Raw genomic sequence first — 6,265 nt, 5'->3', positions numbered from 1 at the left:
TCTTCGGTTTTGGTAGGTCAGTATTGCTATCTCTACCCAAAATCTCAAATTAAAAAGGTGTGTATCTTTTTATCTCAAAACATATATTGGCATATTTTTACTTTTGTCAAGGCATTAAACAGTTCTATATATCTTGGCGCAGCATCATTTTGCACTATGTTTTTTAAGACATTTTTATGTTGATAGTTGGCATTCGAAGGATTGGTCCTATCCCCCGTCCGGCGGTTCGGCCTGTCCCCCAATCCAAAATCCTGGCTTCGCCCCTGCGTACGTCCACAAAAAAGGAAAACGTTACAGATTATCTTCAATACTATTGTACTTAAAAGATACGTCCGTCTTAAGGTTCACTGAAATTACAATGTTAGTGAATAGAAAAGGATAAAAAAAGCACAACATCAATCTTAGTGCATTTTTTTAGAAAGGAAACTATTTTGTATAGTTTAGGACTTCGACTAGGACTCTAAATCTTTTTTAGATAATGGAAGTAATCATCCAGCCTTGGCTTCAAAGAAGCTACGACCCCTTATTACAATACTCAACACTTCATATTGATCAAGTTATTGCAGCAACAAAGTTTGGATAAAAAGCACCTAACTACGAATCCTATTGGTAAACCTCCATTCATGCTTGCTGAAAATCTCCATGACGACATTCTCCATCTTCAGACACGCTGTCTTTATCAACTCTTTATCATCTTCAGCCTTCTGCATTTGACTCCAGAAGCAGAACCAATAAGTTCCCCTGTAAATTACCTGCATAAATGTTTTCATTGGAGATTTATCAAAAACCACATCATTTCTACTAAGCCATATTGCCCAACAAATTGCCGATGCACCCACTAGTAGAAGTTGTTTCAATCTACCCCCAATCCCATTAAGCCACGAACTGAACATATGCATTGTGTTATGTGGTGGTTTCAACCCAAAACATATTTGGACTAAACCCCATATAAAACGTGCATTTTTGCACTGAAAAAACAAATGTTGAATTGACTCATTGCTAGGCAACAAACACATTGCTTATTTCCATTCCAATTTCGTTTAGCAAGATTATCTTTAGTTAGAGTTACTCCCTTATACATATACCACATGAAAATCTTAATCTTTAAAGGCATCTTAAGCTTCCAAATCATTTTGTTTCTTTCAACCACCCCATTATTAATAACAGCAAGATACATAGAATGAACTGCAAAGATTCTATTAGCTTTCAAATTCCATTTAAATGTATCCTTATTATCATTGAGCTGAATATGCATTATACTCACAACCAGCTCATTCCAATTTCGAAGATTATTATCTTGCAATGACCGTCTAAAAGATACATTTAACAGGACAAAACTAAGAACAGAAGCTACAATATCATTCTTCTTCCTCACTATATTATATAATGATGGGTATTTTTGCTGAAAAGAAACATTACCAATCCAAACATCTTCCCAAAACCGGATTTGCTGACCATTGTTTAGTTGAAAGGACCCGAATCTCATGAATTGGTCTTTGACTTTCATAAGTCCTGACCAAAAATGAGAGTCGCCTGGCTTCCTTTCAATTATTCCAATTGGTTAATTTTTGCAATACTTATTTCTAAGTATTTGTTGCCATAGCCCTTCCTCATTAATTAATTTCCATAACCATTTGGCTAACAAACATTTATTCTTAATCTCAATGTTTTGAATTCCTAGCCCTCCTTGGTCTTTCGGTTGACAAATAATGTTCCATTTTATCAACCTATATTTCTTCTTTTGATTATCGCTCTACCAAAAGAACATAATACTCTATTTTTTGTAGTACTCCTTTTGGAACTTCAAAAAAGAGAGCATGAACATAGTTAGGCTTGTTAAGACAAAGTTTATTAAGACCAATCTACCACCAAAGGATAGGTATTTTCCTTTCCAACTGCTAAGCTTCTTCTCTATTCTCTCCTCTACTGTTTTCCACTCCACATTTCTCAATTTTCTAACGTGCATAGGGATACCAAGGTATCTAAAAGGAAAAGAATCATGTCGACAACCAAATAGTTGTACATATTGAGTTTCTGAGTCTTTAGCCTGACCAAAACAAAATATTTCACTTTTATGGAAATTTATCCTGAGACCAGAAAGCTTCTCAAAAGCACATAACATCAGTTTTAAATTCCTGGCTTGGTCCAAGTTATGGTACATAAAAATAATAGTATCATCTGCATATTGTAAGATGGATAAACCATCTTCTACTAAATGAGGGATGCCACCTGAAATTTGGTTGGCTAATTTTGCTCTCTTTACTAAGATAGCTAACATATCAACTACAATATTAAACAGAATTGGTGATAATGGATCTCCCTGTCTAACACCTTTCTTTGTTTGAAAATTGGAGCCAATTTGGTTATTAACTTTTATAGCCACATGCCCTCCTTGCATGAAAGATGCTACCCATTGTCGCCATTTTTTAGTGAAGCCTTTCATTCTTAGGGCCTGTTGTACAAAAGACCAATTTATCTTGTCATATGCCTTCTCAAAATCGATTTTTAGAATGACTCCATTTTGTTTCTTCCTATGCATCTCATGAATTGTTTCATGTAAAACTATCACTTCTTCCATAATATTCCTGCCCGGCAAGATGGCAGTTTGTGTCGGACTAATTACTTTTTGAGCAATTTCAGTGACTCTATTCGTCGCCACTTTAGTAAATGTATTGAAGCTTACATTTAGTAGACAAATGGGTCTATATTGTTGAATTTTATAAACATCCTTACACTTAGGTATTAAGATAATAATCCCAAAGTTTAGACTATATAAAGGTAAGGATCCATTATAAAATTCTGAAAATAAAGCCATTAAGTCCTCTTTTATGACCTCCGAAAAAGTTTGATAAAACTCTATTGGGAAGCCATCTGGACCTGGTGCTTTATTATGTTCCATCTAAAAAATTGCTTCTTTTACTTCCTTTTCTGTGAAGGCTGCAACCAAGAATTCTTTTTCCTGTTGGGTTACTTGAGGGATGTCATCAATTCGAGCCTCATCCATCCTAACGGAATTTTCCTCAGGTGGACCGAATAAGCTTTTATAATAAGTGGTGATATGTTGCTTCAGAGGCTCATCACCTTCTATAGTGACACCCTCATGTTCCAACCGAAAAATACGAGTTTTCCTATGTTTCCCATTTGCCACTAACTGGAAATATTTCGTATTTGAGTCACCTTATAACAAGTTTTTTACCTTAGCCCTTTGATACCATTGACCTCCTCTTCTAGTAACAAATGCGCTACAACATTATTTAAATCATGTTTTAAATTTAGCTCATCTTGTGTGAGCGGTATCAATTCTGCCTTCTTATCTAATTCGTCCAGTTTATCCAACATCCTTTTCTTCTCTTTTTTGTAATGTCCACTGACATTTTTTGACCATCCACGACTCTAAATCTAGATATCCTAATTTGTATTTGGGTCAGTTAACCTGGCTGTAATCTGATTAAATTTTATACATACCTTGCATATAAATATAGACCATAGACCTCAAAGAAGGGAAGAATGCTTCGAACAAATCTTTCATGGTACCAAAGCCACTTGTTCCGAAGATGCCTAGTGAGAAAGAGAGAATAATGGCGACAACCTCATCATGGTCATCCTCACCGTTGGTCCTAATTGTACTAGCACTAGAGAATAATAGCGAGAGGTGTGTAAAGAAAATGGACCACAACACGTTTAACTAAGTGATTAAGGTGTTTGATAATTAATATAACCAGTGAACTAATATATGTGCAAGGGTTTGTGTTTTGTAGTTTACAAGATGTGAAGTGGATTGGACTAAGATTCTAAGGAAGCAACACCTCAAAAAACACCACAAGTATCTTACAAGAAGTCCAAGACAAAAGACAAAAGGAGCCAGAAGAAATCTGCTCCTGGCGGACGGTTCAAATGCACCAAACCGGTCCGGTGACCCGCCAGACCGAGTACGCAGAGCCAATGTTTTTTGGCTCATCTGAGCGGGCGGTCTGGTGGCATATCCAGATGGTTCGGTGGCACACTCGCTCGGTCCGGCGTATCCAACAGCTAGTATACGTGGTCTATACTGGTGGTTCGGTGCACGTACGGACGGCCGATGCACCATGGCGTCAGTGCTCCAACGACTATACTATAAGGGAGGTCCGGGCGGACGGTCTGGTGTGTCGCATAAAGCTGCAGCTCAACTTTCCAATGTCTATAAGGGGTTGGGGACTATATATACTTCACCCAACCAGATATTTGAAGGGGTGGGAGCCCAAGCAGCATACCAACACATGTGACACACATATCAAAGGCTTCAAACACCCAAGTGCTTAATAGAATTACTGGTGATTAATGTAGGTGCTTTGCGCGCTTAGGTTAGTTAGATCGCCTATGCGCTTGCTCTAGATTGTTCCTAGTTATTTGAGTGAGTTTAGAAAAAAAACCACAAAACCTCTCGGTCGGCCACCCTGGGTGTCGACAGGCGTCATAGTGTCGTCTAGAGATGAAGAAATAGGTCGATGAAGACCAATACTAAGGCTAGATTACTGCTACTTATAGGGAAAGAAAGCAAAGAAAATATAATGTTTGGTTGATTGGTTTGATTGTAGGTGCGCTTAATCTGTCGTACCCCTTCATATAAGAGGTCAAGGAGGTTTGGACGCGTTTCTAGGCGTTTCTCAACAAAATCCACATGATTTGATGGATAAACACACATATAAGGAGATTTTTCTTGTCTGAGTCAATCCTCCTATTGTAGACTGATCGGGCTACTTAGCGGACCGTCCGGCCTTTCCAGGTGCTACATATGATGCTCAAGATGCCCCTATCGTCATCATCGGTGCCGATTAGTTATCCTAATTCCTAAGCCCTATGCCCATTGTTCATGTTGCAAAAACCTTTCATTCATGCATCTTGTGTCTTCCATATATAAATCGGTGCTAGCTCTCAGATTATGCAGTGGCAAAAGTGAAAAATTCAAGGGATCCATCGTCCCCAAAAATCATGCCATGCATATGTGTCTAAAGCTGACGTCTGCCACTACACGACGGTTCACTTACAACGACCTACGGTTGGTTGCTAAAACGGCCTTCAGCGACCTACGGTTGGTCGCTAAAAACTTTTAGCGACCCATAAGGATGGTCGCTGTAAGTGTCGTCGCTAAAAGCTTTAGCGACCGACATCTTTTTAGCGACCGACCCTCTGTTGCTAACATTGTATATTTAACGACCAACCGTGGGTTGTTATACTATAGATTTAGCAACCAATCGTGAATCGTTATACTATACATTTAGCAACCAACAGAAAGTTGCCCCTAATTATAGTCGTTAATAATGATAATATACCATTAATTAGCATTCAACAACTGTTATATATACAAAAGCATCACAAATCACCAATTTTTATACACATAATCACATAGATATACAAATTTAATTAGTATTGCACAATGATAGATCCACATCACATAAACCATCAACAAGCACCACAACAAAATCATTCACAAAACCTACACATGTTATTATGTTTTGCACATATTTGCAAACACTTTACAAAATCATTCACAAAAGTACTAACGCTTCAAGTGATTCGCAAAAGCCTTCACAAAAGCACTCCAACTTCTTGTATCCTCTTGTTTTAAGGCACAAGCTTGTAGGGGTTGTGATGTCGCCACTTACTTGATGCTAACAAGACATTTCCTTCACCAAAGCCATCTTCAACACTTCGCCCATAAAAAAGATCAATTCTCATTTTCAATTGCCTATCTGCAAGACAAGTGATAATTACAATAAGTAAATTATAATTTACATTTATATAATCTAGACTACCAAACTGCTACATATAGTAGATTATAATCTGGATTATATAATTTAGATTATAATCCAACGACCAGACTGTTCGACGAAAATGTTATAGTGATTGTAGTCATATGCTTTTACAGATGATCCAAGCAAGGAGAGTTAGCTGATCTAAGTACGGCTTGACCCAAACCTAATGCAAAACAATGCTTATTTCTTACAAATTGATCCAAGCAAGGAGAGTTAACTTCTATTTCAAACAGTAGATCTTTGGTATATAAGACAACTTATGAAAAAGGTTCTTCAGTATATGTTTCCGATTAATAAATATGAAGCCTGAACATTTTCATCAAAATTGGAAAGTTAAAAACAGCACCACCACGACATACCTTGCCAGCAACTATTGCTCTTCCAAGAGCCTCCAGTTGCTCTTCCATTAGAACAGATGCGTACTAGCAGTTCGGATCGTACTCTATCTCCACAAACATTGGAACATACCTGCA

The 6,265-nt window shown here is 37.5% G+C and overlaps 1 long non-coding RNA gene across 1 annotated transcript; it reads right to left on the bottom strand.

Moving 5' to 3' along the window:
* Positions 1 to 5,460: 5,460 nt before the first annotated feature.
* On the bottom strand, positions 5,461 to 6,265 carry LOC109943728 (uncharacterized). Its single transcript, XR_002266812.2, has 2 exons — positions 6,152 to 6,265; positions 5,461 to 5,725 (listed from the first exon to the last, which is right to left on the bottom strand). It is a non-coding gene; the product is annotated as an uncharacterized lncRNA (long non-coding RNA).

This window comes from Zea mays, chromosome 1 (assembly GCF_902167145.1).
Source record: "Zea mays cultivar B73 chromosome 1, Zm-B73-REFERENCE-NAM-5.0, whole genome shotgun sequence".
NCBI classification, from domain to species: Eukaryota; Viridiplantae; Streptophyta; class Magnoliopsida; order Poales; family Poaceae; genus Zea; species Zea mays.
This window is presented reverse-complemented; position numbering and strand designations above follow the sequence as displayed.